This window comes from Triturus cristatus, chromosome 11 (assembly GCF_964204655.1).
Source record: "Triturus cristatus chromosome 11, aTriCri1.1, whole genome shotgun sequence".
In the NCBI taxonomy this organism is placed as follows: Eukaryota; Metazoa; Chordata; class Amphibia; order Caudata; family Salamandridae; genus Triturus; species Triturus cristatus.
In genome coordinates, this window is record NC_140594.1 from 270,234,522 (window position 1) to 270,251,491 (window position 16,970).

Below are 16,970 nucleotides of genomic sequence, written 5' to 3' on the forward strand. Positions count from 1 at the left end.
TCATTGCTTCCAGCTCTCTCCAAAATACTTGAAAAACATGTGAACTCCCAGCTGTCTTCGAGATGCGGTCCAGAATTTCTTTCATACTTCCCAATCTAGTTTTAGAACTGGGTTCCCTACTGAATCCACGCTGCTGGGAGTCACCGAAATGCTGTGTCACCGACTGGATTACGGCAACACTGTGGCTCTCATTTTATTGGATCTGAGCGCCACCTTTGATACGGTGTCTCATACTATTTTGCTGAGAGCTCTACAATCTCCATGGCTGGAAGGCTTACCTCTTAAATGGCTCCATTCTTTTCTCACCAACCGTACATTTCAGGTCTTTTCCTCCACGGCCTGTTCTAAACTCAATCTGTGCCGTTATGGGGTACCACAGGGCTCTGTGTTGAGCCCCTTGTTGTTTAATGTCTGCGTCTGCCCATTGGCAGATGTTGCTGAAGAGACCGGACTGTCCCTTTTTTCCAATGCTGATGATATGCAGATAATCTTCTCTCTCTCTTCATCTAGAGAAGTTAAATCATCAGCGCTCCAGCTTGGTTAGAGGAAAATTGCTTCGTGGATGCATAATAATTTGCTCAAACTTAATGGAGGAAAAACGGAAGTCATGGTCCTCGGGAAGCAACAAGATCTCTAGGGCCCCCAGCATTGGTCCCCTGAAATGGGTGATTTACCCCGGCCTGTCCACCAGGTTCGCGACCTGGACGTTATCATCGATGACCAATTTTCAATGAAACAACAAGTGACTAAAGTGGCATCGACCTGCTTCACCATTCTTAAATGGTTGAAGAAAATTCTTTGCATGTTACCCCCTTCCACTCAGAGAACAGTAGTCCAGGCCTTTGTTGCATCTAGGCGTTGACAGGTGGTGCAAAATGCAGCGGCCAGGCTGCTTTTCCATGTCCCTAAGTCGGCATTCATTTCTGGTCCCCTTCGCGACCTTCATTGGCTTAGGGTGGAGAATTGTATTAGATTCAAAGCCCTGAGCTATATGTTAAAAATTAAAACTGGTTTAGACCCACTCTATCTACAATCCTTAGCCTAAACCTATACTCCTTCACGGCCCATGCGCTCTGCCGAACAGGCTAAGTTCACGGTCCCCAGAATCAAATTGATGCAAATGAGGGATCGGTCCTTTTCTTCTTTGGGACCATCCTTATGGAACTCTCTCCCTATTTCATTTCGTAAGGAAACTGTTTTTGAGGGATTCCGAAAATGTCTGGAAACATGGCTGTTTAATTTGTAACTTTCCTGTTTCCCTTGTTCCCTCCTACCAAGCTGGCGCCGGGAAACCCGTAGGGGTAGCTGAGCAAATTTACAAAAAAAAAAGCTACACCTCTGTAGTCACCCTACATCCTTGCAAGCATTATTAACAATGTGTTAAACTGTGTTCTAGACATAAGAGAAAGAAGAAGGAAAGAAGACTTTTCCTATTCACTTACAATGTTGTTTCCAGTCTTAATTAACAGGGCCAGCTTAACAGACTTTCATTCAAAAGATATTTTTCTTATATGCTTCTCACTCCCTCATTAACTTAAAAATGAGGTGTAGAATGATCATCTACCAGTGGTAGTAATCATCCATCAATTACTCAACTAGCCAGTATCTTGCGCATTATGCACATTATTTGAACCCATCCCTTCTTAAGATGGTACTTTTACTTTTTGCGAGATCTCATTCATTCTGTTATGGTGCACATACCTTAAACCAGCAAACACGATATGCATTTCATAATACAATTGACACTTCATATTCATATCAAGAAGCCATCTTCAAGCAACATTTCTCTTAATTCTGATGAGCCACTGGTTGTTTTCACCATCTAGCCATCTGGACGAACCATCTGGTTAGTTTGTCTTTGTTTTCCAGTCCATTCCCTTCACAGTGGGAGCCTGTGTAAAGGAGTAGGGGTTGCTGGACTCCATTTTGATTTCTAATTTTGGTCACTTGTTTTCTTATCCGACACGCCAAGATGCATTCAGACTCATTACCAGGCCACCGGCCACACCACCAGAATGGCAGGCTTTTTAAACAACACCAGAGCTCATCCGCACAGTTCTGTCACAGATGAATTGTAAACAGCGCCACTTTTATTTCCTTGTAGACACACAGGGCCATATGTACGACGAAGTGGCGGAGCGTGTCGTTAGCCTCCTGGGCTTAACGACACGCTCCTCCACTTCGGAATCGCAAGGCTGCACCATATTTACAAGAATGTGGTGCAGCCTTGCGTTTGCCCCTGCAATGGCACTAAGTTTCACAACTTAGCACCAACGCAGGCACCATTGCACCAGAGTGCAAGGGTGTCTGGCTGCGACCAGGCTGTGGCTGTGACCACTGCGCCTCGGCCTGGTCACCCCAACCCTCCCAGTACCTCCTGCTCCTGCCTCCTGCCTTCTGCTGCTGTGCCTGCCTGCCTGCTCGCCCTTGCCGTCAGCGAGCGCCCCCGCCGCCGCAGGGCCGCCCGCCAAGCCCGCACTCGCTTTCCCGCCGCTGCCTGCGGCCCCGCCCCCCCGCCAGCCGATTGGATCCCACGCTCCCGCCTCCCAGCTGACCCGCCCTCCCGGCTCCCTTCTTAAGGGGAACCCGTCTCCGTATCGGGAGTGACCACTGCGCCTCGGCCTGGTCACCCCAACGCTCCCAGTACCTCCTGCTCCTGCCTCCTGCCTTCTGCTGCTGTGCCTGCCTGCCTGCTCGCCCTTGCCGTCAGCGAGCGCCCCCGCCGCCACAGGGCCGCCCGCCAAGCCCGCACTCGCTTTCCCGCCGCTGCCTGCCTGCGGCCCTGCCCCCCCGCCAGCCGATTGGATCCCACGCTCCCGCCTCCCAGCTGACCCGCCCCCCTTCTTATGACCCCCCCTCAGCGACCGCACAGCGGCCGCGCGCAGCGGGAGCACCGATTGAGCGCCGAAGGTGCGCCAAAGGTAAGCCCGTCTGCGCCCGTCCGCACCTGGACCGCGCCCAGCGCCAGACCCCCTGTCCCCCGCAGACGCCAGCCCACCCGCCTGACCTACGACGCCACCGAACTCAACGCACTCAACGCCGGCCGAACCCCGGGTTGCTACCGAGCCACCCCGAGACCCACCCACGGACCCTTCTGCTGCCACACCTGCAAGTTCGCCTGCATCCGGACCTGCACTACTCCAGCACTGACCAAGACCACGACGCACAACTTCAGCAGCCACCTCAAGTGTATCCTGCTCAACACCCGCTCCGTCCACAGACACGCCGTCGAGCTCTGGAACCTGCTCGACATCACAGCCCCAGACGTCGCCTTCCTCACGGAAACCTGGATGAACGCCTCCTCAGCGCCCGACATCGCCATCGCCATCCCAGACGGCTACAAGATCATCCGGAGGGACCGCGTCAACCAGACTGGAGGAGGCATCGCCATCGTCCACAAGAACACCATCCGCATCACGACCAACACCGACGACACACTCGCACCCGCCGAGCACCTCCACTTCCAGATCCACACCGACCCAAAGACGACCCTCAGAGGCACCCTCATCTACAGACCCCCAGGACCACGCACACAATTCAGCGAAGACATCGCCGACTTCGTCAGCCCGCACGCCCTCCCCTCCGCTGACTACATCCTCCTCGGGGACCTCAACTTCCACCTGGAGAACAACAACGACCGCACCACCACCACCCTGCTGGACAACCTCGCAAACCTTGGACTCAAGCAGCTGGTGACCACTCCCAACCACTATGCCGGACACACACTCGACCCCGTCTTCTCATCCAGCAAGGACATCACCTTCAGCCACGCCACCGGACTCCACAGGACGGACCACAGCTGCGTCCACTTCAGCTTCAGAAGGACCACGATCCACCACCACCAGCAACAGGTTGCACGCAGAAGCTGGAACAAGATCACAGCCGACCAGCTCGCGACTTCCCTGAGCATGAACCCACCCACCAGCGCAACGAACCCCAGCGAAGCGGCCACCAACCTCACGAAGTGGATCAGCGACTGCGCAGACGACCTCGCCCCTCTGAGGACCCCGCCTAGCAGACCCGGCAGCAAGAAAGCCCCTTGGTTCACCGACGAACTCAAGAGCTCCAAGAAGAACTGCAGAGCCCTCGAGAAAGCCTGGCGCAAAGACCCAACACCGGACAACATGACTGCCCTCAAGCTCGCCACCCGAAAACACCACCAACTGATTCACGCCACCAAGAAAACTGCATTCAAGGAACGCTTGGACAACAACGCACACAACAGCAAGGAACTTTTCAACATCGTTAAAGAGCTCTCCAACCCCAACGCCGGAAACAACGACATCACCCCTTCGCAAGATCTCTGCAACTCCCTCGCCTACTACTTCCACAACAAGATCGCGGACATACACAACAGCTTCAGCACTCAACCAACGCACGCCACGACCGAACCAGCGCCCCCCACCACCAACCTCCGCGCCTGGACCCCGATCAGCACCGAAGACACCGTCCGCACAATGAACTCCATCCACTCCGGATCTCCATCCGACCCCTGCCCTCACCACGTCTTCAACAAGGCCGACACTGTCATCGCACCCTACCTGCAGGACATCATCAACACCTCCTTCAACACCGCTACCTTCCCGGAGAGCTGGAAGCACGCCGAACTCAGCGCTCTACTTAAGAAACCATCAGCCGACCCCACCGACCTCAAGAACTACCGCCCCATCTCGCTGCTCCCGTTTCCTGCAAAAGTCACCGAGAAGACCGTCAACAAGCAGCTGGCCGCCTTCCTCGAGACGAACGGATCCCTCGACCTCTCGCAGTCTGGCTTCCGGGCCATCCACAGCACCGAGACCGCCCTGATCGCAGCCACCGATGACATCCGTTCCCTGCTCGACAACGGAGAAAGAGCGGCCCTCATCCTCCTTGACCTCTCCGCGGCTTTCGACACTGTCTGCCACCGTACCCTAGTGCAGCGCCTCAGCAACGTCGGAATCCAGGAGAAGGCTCTGGAGTGGATCATCTCCTTCCTCGCCGGAAGGACACAGAGAGTCCGCCTCCCCCCGTTCAGATCAGAAACCACCGAAGTCATCTGCGGCGTTCCTCAAGGCTCCTCGCTCAGCCCTACCCTCTTCAACGTCTACATGAGCCCCCTCGCAGCCATCGCACGCCAGCACAACCTCAACATCATCTCCTACGCCGACGACACCCAGCTGATCCTCTCCCTCACCAACGACCCCGTCACCGCCAGAGCCAACCTACACGAAGGGATGAAAGAGGTAGCCGAATGGATGAAGAACAGCCGCCTGAAACTGAACTCGGACAAGACGGAAGTCCTCATTCTGGGATCTTCACCCTCCGCCTGGGACGACTCCTGGTGGCCCCCCGCCCTAGGCAGCGCACCCAAACCGACAGACCACGCACGCAACCTAGGCGTCATCCTGGACTCCTCCCTCTCCATGACCAGACAAGTCAACGCCGTCTCCTCGACGTGCTTCAACATCCTGCGCATGCTACGAAAGATCTTCTGGTGGATCCCCACCGAGACCAGGAAGACGGTCACCCAGGCCCTCGTCACCAGCCGACTGGACTACGGCAACTCCCTCTACGCTGGAACCACCGCCAAACTCCAGAAGAGGCTCCAGCGGATCCAGAACGCCTCAGCACGACTCATCCTGGACATCCCCCGTCGCAACCACATCTCCGGACACCTGAGAGACCTGCACTGGCTCCCGGTCAACAAAAGAATCACCTTCCGTCTCCTCACCCACGCACACAAAGCCCTACACAACCAAGGCCCAGGATACCTCAACAGCCGCCTCAACTTCTACGCTCCCAAACGCCAGCTTCGATCGACCGGCCATGCCCTCGCCGCCGTCCCCCGCATCCGAAGAGCCACCACAGGGGGAAGGTCCTGCTCCTACCTCGCCGCCAAGACTTGGAACTCCCTCCCGACCAACCTACGCCTGACCCAGGACCACCTCGCCTTCAGGAAGCAGCTCAAGACCTGGCTGTTCGAGCAGTAGCAGACCCCCCTCCCCTAGCGCCTTGAGACCCTCCGGGTGAGTAGTGCGCTTTATAAATGCATTGATTGATTGATTGATTGTCTGTGTGCAGGGGAGCATTGATTATGTGTAGTAAGGTGTCCCTTCCTGCACATAAACAATCCTAAAATGCCAATTTGTAATTTTCATGTGTGCAGCTTCATGCAGCACACATGTAAGTTACAAAATGAAAATGGCATTTTTAAAAAGGTTTGTTTATGTACAGGAAGGCATACCTTCCTGTACATAAACAAACCTTGACATTTTCCTTTTTCCATGTGTGCTGCACATGGCAGCACACATGGTAAAAGCAAAAACGAGGAGACATAATGCATTTCTCCTCGTTTCGCCACCTTAAGACCAGGGTTTTCCTGGTCCTAAATTTGGCGCTGCCTCCTATGTATGCCACCCTTGTACATAGGGGGCAGCGTCAACTACAATGGGTGTTAAGGTGGAACGCCCACCAAACACCCACTGCATGCCCCTTTCACGCTAAACATAGCGTGAAAGGGTGTCATATGTACAAGGCAGCGTTAAGCCACGTTAATGTTAAGGGGCTAAACGCTGCCTTGTACATAAGACAAGGCCCTTATCGCCACCGGAACGTCAAAAAAAGTGACGTTCCCGTGGTGTGAGAAAGTGCCATCTTTCTTGCATGGTATGCCCCCACGTTTTGCTGAATTGCTGAATGTAGTTTGACTGAGTGTGCCCTGGGCTCCTGCCAATCAGGTGCCCAGGGCCTATGTTCCTTCCCTAAAACCTAAAACCCAAATTGGCAAACCCTGGCCACATGTCATCCCCTGGTAAATGGTACCCTAGGTACCTAGGGCCTTGTGACCAGGGAAGGCCTGCAGCACTTATTGTGCCACCCTTAGAGGCCCTGTAACCTAACACAAACACACTGCCCTTGCAGGCTGAGTGTCTGGGTACAGGACAAAACAGAGAGTCGACATGTCACACATCCCTGTGTGCCATGCCCACAACATACACTGCTCTGGCATACATTAGCCACCCCTCTAGCTGGGTGCCCTATGCCAGTGGTGTGGAAACAGGAGCATGAGCCCTGTGCCCCTACAGTACCCAGGTCCATTCCTGGGCACTGTAAGTGCAGTGCTGCCATTTAAGAGTATTTGGTGCTGGGAGATCGTCAACACGAACTCCACAGCACCATGATGGCTTCACTGAAGACTGAGGAGTTTGGTATCAAACTCCTCAGCATATTAAACCCGCACTGATGCCAGTGCAGGATTTAATGTACAATGCACGACAGAGGGCATCTTAGAGATGCCCCCTGAACCTAACCTACAATCCACGTCTGGTCTCAGGGGCTGCCTAGGCTGCCACACAGCAGATGTGTTGCTGGACCCCTGGGTAGAGAGCCATCCGCTCTCCTGGGCCTGCAACAATGCACATCCTGGGCGAGGTGCTAGGTCTCCTCCCCTAGGATGGGCAAGGGGAAGCTTCAAAGGCATGCCTTTGTGAGCTTCTCCAGGCCACTTGCTATAGCCAGCAACTGGCCGCTTCCGGCTCTCAAACCCCACTCTGGCGGGAAGACTGGCCGGAATCCCCAAGGAAGGACAGGGGGTGTGCCAGCCTCTGCCAACCCCACCCATCAGGTGGGGGAGGCGAGGTGAAGCACGTCCCTGTGCTTTCGCCATCTTGAAGATGGGGAGCCCTGCCCAATCAGGACTAGGCCACTGCCCCCCTACCGCAGGAGAGTGGCAGGATAGGGGATGTACCCACCCCAGGGCAGGGACCCAGTGGTCCCTGCCTTTTACCTACCTGTAACACCCCTAAATGTAGTATTTAGGGGCACCCTGAACCTTCCTTCCTTAGATTCCAGATTCCAAAACAGCAAAGAGGAGCAAGAAGAAAGAAGACCTGCTGTGCAGCTGCTAAGAAGAGAAAGACTCCAACTGCTTTGGCCCCAGCACTACCGGCCTGTCGACCCTCGAACCTGCTCCTGCTCAATCCCGGCACCTCTTGTGGCCAGGAACCTCACAAACCCCGGAGGACCTGGCTACCTTGTGACTCTGAGCACCTGGGACTCCCACGAGCAGTGGCTCTGCTCAAAGCAAGTATCTAAATCCTGGCATCAGCCCAGAACCGCGAACCCTGCACACTGCACCCGCCAAGCCTGGCCTGTGCTGGAGTGGACAAAGGCCCCGAGGATGTCCCCCCGGAGACTGTGACCCTGAATCCGGCACCCAAGGACCCACCTCGACGCTCCTGACGACACCTGCAGCCTCAGAACCAGGGACCCCCCCAACCGCGATCAACGGAGGGTAAGATTTCCCGACACCAAAAGGCACCCCTGCACCCCTGCCCTATGCCCGACTCCTGGGTACCTACCTATCCTCCAACTACCCAACTTACCTCTCGAAGTGGTGGTCACACCTGAAGAATCTTCGTCCCCGAGCTTGCAGCCTTTGTTCGTCCTTGAGCTTTTCCACTGCAATCCATTGAGCGCCTGAAGGCTCAAAAGCACCCTGCACCCAGCTGCCCGAGTGGCCCTGGCAGTGCAACTTCTACTCCTACCTACTTCCCCATTTGCCCTGAGAAAGTGACTAGGAGCCTAGCTCCCACAGCCGCATGGCCTGCTAGTCAGCAGCCACCAACCAAGGGCTCCCTGCCTCCCATAGGATAACATTGGACCAAACTCACTCTGCACCCGGCTGCCCCTGTGCCACTGAGGGTGTAACAACTGTACTTACCTGACCCTGGGAGACCTATGAGTCTATGCCCAGAACCTTAACTCTGCCAGTCGAGTACTTACCCAAAAGCCAATAACTCACTTTTATTCCATAGGGTAACATTGACTGGTTTCTCTTGAAATTTCTTCTAAGTGTGGAGTTTCTAAACTTTAAAATATTCACCTATAATCAATCGAGTTACGAAAACGGAAATACTCACCTGCTATTAGGAGAGATCCCAGTGCTGGATCTTGGTGCCCAGCACTGACCCTGAAAAGTACTTATGACCGTACTTACCACTAACTCAATTTTCTCCCATGGGACACCATTGACTGTTTTTCTGTGAAATTTCTTCTACGTGTCGATTTTTGCAAACTACAAATATTCTTTAAAAATCGTACCAACTGTGAAAACGTAATTACTTACCTGTTTTAGATAGATGTCCCAGTACTGAGCCTAGGAGCCCAGTACTGGATTACAAAAGTAACAAGAACATACTTTACCCGTAACTCGAATTTTCTTCCATAGGAAACCATTGACTGTTTTTCTGTGAAATTTCTTCTAAGTGTCGATTTTGCAAACTTATAAATATTCCTTAAAAATCGCCTGTATAACTTAAACGCAGTTTCTCAACTGCTTACAGGTGGTACACTAGTGCTGGATCCAGGATCCAACACTGACCTAGAAAAAGTAACCATAAACCCACTTACCTGCTTAGTGAATTTCCTTCCATAGGATAACATGGGTCATTTGATCAGAACATTTTTCCAAGTGTCAACTTTTAAAATAGCAAAATATTGCTTACTAATCACAACAGTAACTAAAACGTATTTACTCACTTGTTTCCAAGAACTGTCCCAGGACTGAATCTAGGATCTAGTCCTGGAGTTAGAAAAGTAATCCTGAAAGTAATCAATTGCATATAACTTAAAATTCCCATTGAGCTCAATGTATTATTGTGTTTGAAATTGTGTTGCCTATTGCAACAAACTGTAACTATTACATTTCAAGTCAATTGCCTCTTGCAAAGTATTTAACTAAAGCATCTCATTCTGAGAAAGTATATTTTGATCCCTATTGTTGGTTCTACAATAAAACAACCATATATTTTTATATACAAACCATTGGCCTAGAGTTCAGTTCTTGACTCTGTGAGACCATTTGCTGACTGAGTGTGTACGACAAATGCTTTACACTGTCCTCTGATACTGCCTTACTGCTCGACCAAGATACCACTTTAGAGAGTAAGGTTATATCTAACTTTAGCCTCTGCCAACCTCTGGGGACTGTGGACACACTGTACCTATTTGGGAACAGTATATACAGAGCCACTTTCCGACATTCGTGGCGATAGGGGTTTGTACATATGCCCCACTGTGTCAGCTTAAGGAGGTGCCAAGCTCTTGCGTAGTTGCCATACTGCAAGGGTTTACACCCTCTTTTAATGAGTTTATGATATTTTGTTTCACAGTGTTTGGTTCGTTTTTCTTTGTTTTCCAATACATTACTTTCATAGGGGAGCCTGGGTAAAGGAGGAGTAGGCGTTGCTGGACTCCAGTTTGATTTTTAATTTTGCCCACTTGTTTTCTAACCTGACGCGCCGAGAAGCATTCAGACTCATTACCATATGCCGCCAGGATGGCAGACTTTGTAAACAAAACAAGAGAGCGCCCGTGCAGTCAAAGTGCGACTGGTGCGCCAACACGAACCAAAGTGCACTAAAGGTAAGCCCATCTGTGCCCCTCTAAGCCCGGACCGTGCCAAGCTCCAGAACCCCTGGCTGTTTTGCTCCCCAGCCACACCATACACTCAGCTATTCGATGGAACATATCAGGTAAGGAATTCGTCTGTACCACATTTGACCTATACAGCGCTACGCACATTGATCATGTTATTCGTACAGGTTGCAGTTTCTCACCAGTCATTACCAGGGTGGAGGATAATGTTGGGACAGATCATAAAGATGAGGACACTGTTTGCCCTGTAGAAACCTTAACAGAGGTAACATTGTTTGTACACTTTTGAATGCTAGGTCGTTAGTTAAAAACAAAATTGAATTTGCTGAATTCATTGAAAACCATCCACCTGAAATATCATTTGTTACTGAAATCTGGGCGGACCCGACCTCTGGTCCGGATTTAGGGGCCTATTAGTATGGCGGGCGGATCGCCACCGCCGGGCCAGCGGTGGCCACAGCCATCCCGGCGGTTGCGATCTGCCCGCCATCACACCACAATTTACCCCCCGCCATATTACTATGGCGGGGAGTACCGTGGCAGACGGAAAGTCCATCCGCTGCTTTTCCGCCGGTCAGATTGCATGCTGGGTGGAAAAGGCACACAATATGGTGGTGGTGCATCCATATTAGCATGCTTGCGGTGCGTATGCCTTTCCATGGCGGAGACTCCGCCATGGAAAGGCATACGGTAAATCGCTTTGGGGGCCCGTTGCGGGCTCCTAGGGGGAGGAGGGGTGGATGGCTGCACTTGGGGGATACCCATGGTACCCCCCTCATTGGCATGCATTGGGGGGGCAGGCACCGCGCGTTGCCTTTCACGTTGTGCATGCCAATGCACAACATGCATCTTTTACATTACAGCGGGTGCTGCTTGCAGCACTGCCCGCCGCAATATAAAAGGTGCGGGATGCGATCGCCAGGGTGGCAGTCGCATCCTGATTGGCATAGTGGGTCTGCCGCACCTCTGGCGGTCGGTCCCGTTTACCGGTACGGTGGCGGGCGGATAAAGTCTGCCCGCCATCGTAATGGGGCCCTTAGTTTCTGCCATTCCAATGGGTTAATCCTCATTCAGATTAGATCCCAAACTGAAGTGGGTAGGGGTTTTTACGGTTATTTACCTCAACCACAGGGCAGCTACATTTCTGCTTCTGTCTTCTACTGACTGTGAAGCACTTTCCTTTAAAATAGAGCTATCTAAAAATCAGTCTTCGAACAGAATATTATAATATAGTCCACAACCTCCTGAGGCTTGAGCCGGGAGTAGGACTTAACGCACTTTTCTCCCTCTTGTGAGCAGCAGAAAACTGTTATAGGCGAGCTGACTGTTTTTAAGATTGTAAATATTTTAATCACGAGCTCTCTGTATCGCGCGCACTGTTTGCTTATTTTGCACATTTGTTTTTAGCAGACGCTCAGCGCTTTTTGAACCTCCTCACCTGTGTTGCCTCCTTCGGCTCCAGCACTGACCCGAGCAGTCTCTCTGCGGATCGGGCGTGCACAGGCGGCGGCCATTTTGGAGGGAGTCAATTCTGGGGTTGACGTTCTAGCTGCTGGGGACGCCTACAATAGGGGCACTGGCGCGAGCGCGCAGCGTCCACAACCTCCTGAGGCTTGAGCCGGGAGTAGGACTTAACGCACTTTTCTCCCTCTTGTGAGCAGCAGAAAACTGTTATAGGCGAGCTGACTGTTTTTAAGATTGTAAATATTTTAATCACGAGCTCTCTGTATCGCGCGCACTGTTTGCTTATTTTGCACATTTGTTTTTAGCAGACGCTCAGCGCTTTTTGAACCTCCTCACCTGTGTTGCCTCCTTCGGCTCCAGCACTGACCCGAGCAGTCTCTCTGCGGATCGGGCGTGCACAGGCGGCGGCCATTTTGGAGGGAGTCAATTCTGGGGTTGACGTTCTAGCTGCTGGGGACGCCTACAATAGGGGCACTGGCGCGAGCGCGCAGCGTCCACAACCTCCTGAGGCTTGAGCCGGGAGTAGGACTTAACGCACTTTTCTCCCTCTTGTGAGCAGCAGAAAACTGTTATAGGCGAGCTGACTGTTTTTAAGATTGTAAATATTTTAATCACGAGCTCTCTGTATCGCGCGCACTGTTTGCTTATTTTGCACATTTGTTTTTAGCAGACGCTCAGCGCTTTTTGAACCTCCTCACCTGTGTTGCCTCCTTCGGCTCCAGCACTGACCCGAGCAGTCTCTCTGCGGATCGGGCGTGCACAGGCGGCGGCCATTTTGGAGGGAGTCAATTCTGGGGTTGACGTTCTAGCTGCTGGGGACGCCTACAATAGGGGCACTGGCGCGAGCGCGCAGCGTCCACAACCTCCTGAGGCTTGAGCCGGGAGTAGGACTTAACACACTTTTCTCCCTCTTGTGAGCAGCAGAAAACTGTTATAGGCGAGCTGACTGTTTTTAAGATTGTAAATATTTTAATCACGAGCTCTCTGTATCGCGCGCACTGTTTGCTTATTTTGCACATTTGTTTTTAGCAGACGCTCAGCGCTTTTTGAATCTCCTCACCTGTGTTGCCTCCTTCGGCTCCAGCACTGACCCGAGCAGTCTCTCTGCGGATCGGGCGTGCACAGGCGGCGGCCATTTTGGAGGGAGTCAATTCTGGGGTTGACGTTCTAGCTGCTGGGGACGCCTACAATAGGGGCACTGGCGCGAGCGCGCAGCGGGCGCGCCGCTGGCGCGCCGAAGGCGCGCCAAAGGCAAGCCCGTCTGCGCCCGTCCGCACCCAAGTCGCGCTCAGCGCCCAAACCCCTGCCCGGATGCACTTAAAAGTACCGGTCCGACTCACGTACTCTAGAACTACACTGCTACAACTAAATCCCGGGAAGATAATGGGAGATTGCAACCAGCAACCTGATGAATTAGGCCTTTTCCAACCGCTAGGCATGTGTCCCAACTGTTCTTTCTCATTTCATCCTACTAATGGGGGAACTAATATGGCTGGCACAGAGTCAGTAAACACTTTGTGCAAAGCTGGGAAATCTGTTGCCTGCATTCTGATAAACGCAAGATCCCTTGTAAAGCATAGCACTGAATGTGCTAACTTGTTGATGGATCTGGATATAAAAATTGCGTTTATTACTGAAACCTGGATGGACGAAGCATCCGGTCCGGATCTAGTTAAAGCCACTCCACCAGGTTTCTTTTGCGAAGTACTTAACCGCCCGAATAAGAGGGGCGGAGGCTTGGCCATTATTTATCACAGCTCCTACTCTGGAACCTTCAACGCAATCTCTCTCCCATCTTGCGAAGCACTCGCATTTAACATTAGACTCACTAGTCATTTTTCCTTTAAAGGAACACTTGTTTATAGACCCCCTGGGCCCAAACATATATTTTTCTCCTCGCTAGGAACCCTTGTAGAAAACGCATTTTTGGGAAATTCTCAAACCATACTAGGGGATTTCAATTTCTATCTCGAGCAGACAGATGAGCCTGATACAGCCCGCCTTCTTAATATCATGGAAACAGCGGAGTTAGTACAGCATGTAACTGGCCCCTCACACACAGCTGGACATACCTTAGATGGGGTTTTTTCTAATACCCCGGAGTTATCCTTTATTGCACTGCTACCCCTGGCCTGGTCAGACCATGCGGGAGTTCGTTTTAATCTTAATCTTACACCGCACATAGACAATGATCGGTATTTAACTGATAAGAAAGAAATTAGAGCTTGGAATAGGGTGCTTGCAGACGACATCGCCAATGCTCTGACTAACATCCCTATACCCATTGCTAGGAACGCGAACGAGGCGGCATTGGCCTATACCAATTTACTTACGCAGGCATGTGCTGACCTAGCTCCTCCTAAACTAGTGCTTCTCAAAAGGAGCGTACCTTCAGCCCCCTGGTACTCGACCGACCTCAAAGTACAAAAATGTATCTGTAAGAGATTGGAGCGTAATTGGAGGAAGAATTATTCCATTACAGAAAAAAAGGAATATTTGACTAGCCTAGCAACCTATAAAGGCATGTTGCGCAAAGCAAAACAGAAGTATTTTGCGACCCAGATTTCGGCAGCTAAGAATTGCTCTAAGGAGCTGTTTGCCACTATCACAAAATTATCCTCTCCTGCACCAACCTCCATCTCGGCTAGCACAGAGCTCTGCGAAAGCATTGCTTCGTTTTTCTCCACCAAGGTTAATAATATCTTTACTAGCCTTAGTAACTCAATCAGGTGGGAGGGGAAGGTAGAGGAAAGACTTACTGAAGGGGACACGTCATCAATTACCCTGGAGGAATTTGCTCCGCTTACAACACAAAATACCGTGGATTTGCTCACTAAAGCTAATTCAGGTTCCCCTCTTGACCCCTGTCCACTAAAGATTACTAAACTAGCACCGGGGCCGATAGCCAAACTTCTCACGCCCATTTTTAATGGGATGTTCCAAGAAGCAATCTTTCCTAATATCTGGAAGATGGCTTCCATTCTCCCCCTCCTGAAGAAGCCGAGTCTAGACGCGACGGACCCTAACAATTTTCGTCCTATTTCCCGGCTTCCCCTCCCGGCGAAACTTGTGGAAAAAGCAATGAACACACAGCTTACAGCATTTATAAAGTCATCATCCTTGCTGGATGCATCCCAGCATGGGTTTAGGGAGGGTCACAGCACCGAATCCGCTTTGATCGCGGCAACAGATCAGATCAGGTTAGCAGTTGATCAAGGCGGCAGAGCAGCCTTGATCCTGCTGGACCTATCCGCCGCGTTCGATACGGTCCATCACGGATTGTTGATGGACCGGCTGAGGAAAGGAGGTGTTCGGCAAAAAGCATGGAAATTGCTGAACTCCTTTCTCTCAGAGCGGAGTCAAACAGTGGCATTGGGAAACTTTACATCCCGCCCTTTCTCCCTGCCTTGTGGGGTACCACAAGGGTCCTCACTGAGCCCGACACTTTTTAATGTTTACGTTGCCTCCCTTGCCCCCATCATTAGATCTTATGGGTTTAGTGTCACGTCATACGCCGATGACACACAGATCGTCGTGTCTCTATACCCCGGAAGTGATGTGGGAATGGATGTCAATTTCCAGGCCTGCATGCTGGAGGTGGCCCGGTGGATGGCCAGCAACTGCCTCAGGCTAAACTCTACGAAAACTGAGGTAATGCTGTTTGGAAATAATCCCAGCTTTTGGACTCCTACCTGGTGGCCTCAAGAACTAGGAGCCTGTCCCAGCCCAGTAAGTAATGTAAAAAACCTCGGGATGGTGCTGGATGACAAACTCACTATGTCACTACAGATTAAGGCAGTAGCTTCTAAAACAGGCTTTATTCTAAGAATGTTGAGAAAGATCCTGTTTTTTCTTCCTCCCGAAAGTCGACAAACGGTGGTCACCGCTCTTGTGTCCTCCAGACTCGACTATTGCAACAGCCTTTATCTGAATATTCAGGAGAATCTGATGCATAGACTGCAATTACTACAAAATGCGGCGGCCAGATTACTTACAGGTATTCCAAAGTTCTCCCCGATTTCCAAGGCTATCCATGATTTGCATTGGTTGCCTATTCACAAGAGAGTTCAATTTAAATCCTTGTGCTTGGTGTTCAAGGCCTTGAAGGGTGAAGGCGCAGGTTACCTGACTAAGCATCTTACCAGGTATGTCCCTGCCCGGCACCTTCGTTCGGCAGAGGCCGGACTCGTCTCCATTCCTACCATAAAAAAAGTCCGTTGGGGAGGACGCAGGTTCTCCTATGGGGCTGCCAAGCTCTGGAACAAACTACCTCCCCATTTGAGACTTATGGAGAATCTTCTCCAGTTTAGGAAAGCTCTAAAAACTTGGTTGTTTTAATAACTACGCCAGCTTAAAAATTCAGGATTTGTGGACAGCGCCAGGACACCTACTTGGTAATCGCGCGCTTTACAAAACACCATAACATAACATAACATAACATAACATATACCATTCCCCTGGACAGAGGTCCACCTCTGTACAGTCATTGACTACTCTCATGGAATCCTGCCTACATCTACCTAATTTTACCCTATATTGGGATTTTAACTTTCATTTAGAAGCTTCAGTGGATAGGGACACTGAAAATTTAGTTGACAATATGTTGAGTCTAGGCTTTGCCCAATTAGTACACACTCAACTGGTCGCACGTTAGATGGGATCTTTTCTAACAACCTGTTATTAACAGTCACGTCCACACTATCGCTGGCCAGGTCAGATCATATGGATGTTATGTTTAGGTGAAAATACCGATTAAACCGTCCCTCAGTAGTATAGCACGTCAAACTTCAGTGCCAGGTGCCTGGCACAAATTTGAAGCGATTAAGCTTAACCAGATCTTATCAGAAACCCAACCAGATTCCATGAATGATCTGGATTTAGCAACATCAAATTACACTATTTGGGTTGGCTGTTAGGTGGGCCGACTAGTCCCATTAAAATCTCATGCCCGGTTTTCTGACAAATTAGAAACTCAAAAACAGCTCTGTCGATGGCAGGAACAAAAATAGATGGAAAATATAATACCAGCGAGAGAGGTAAATACAAATAATGCACCAGGGACTATAAAGCCATGATCCAGTCTGAGAAAA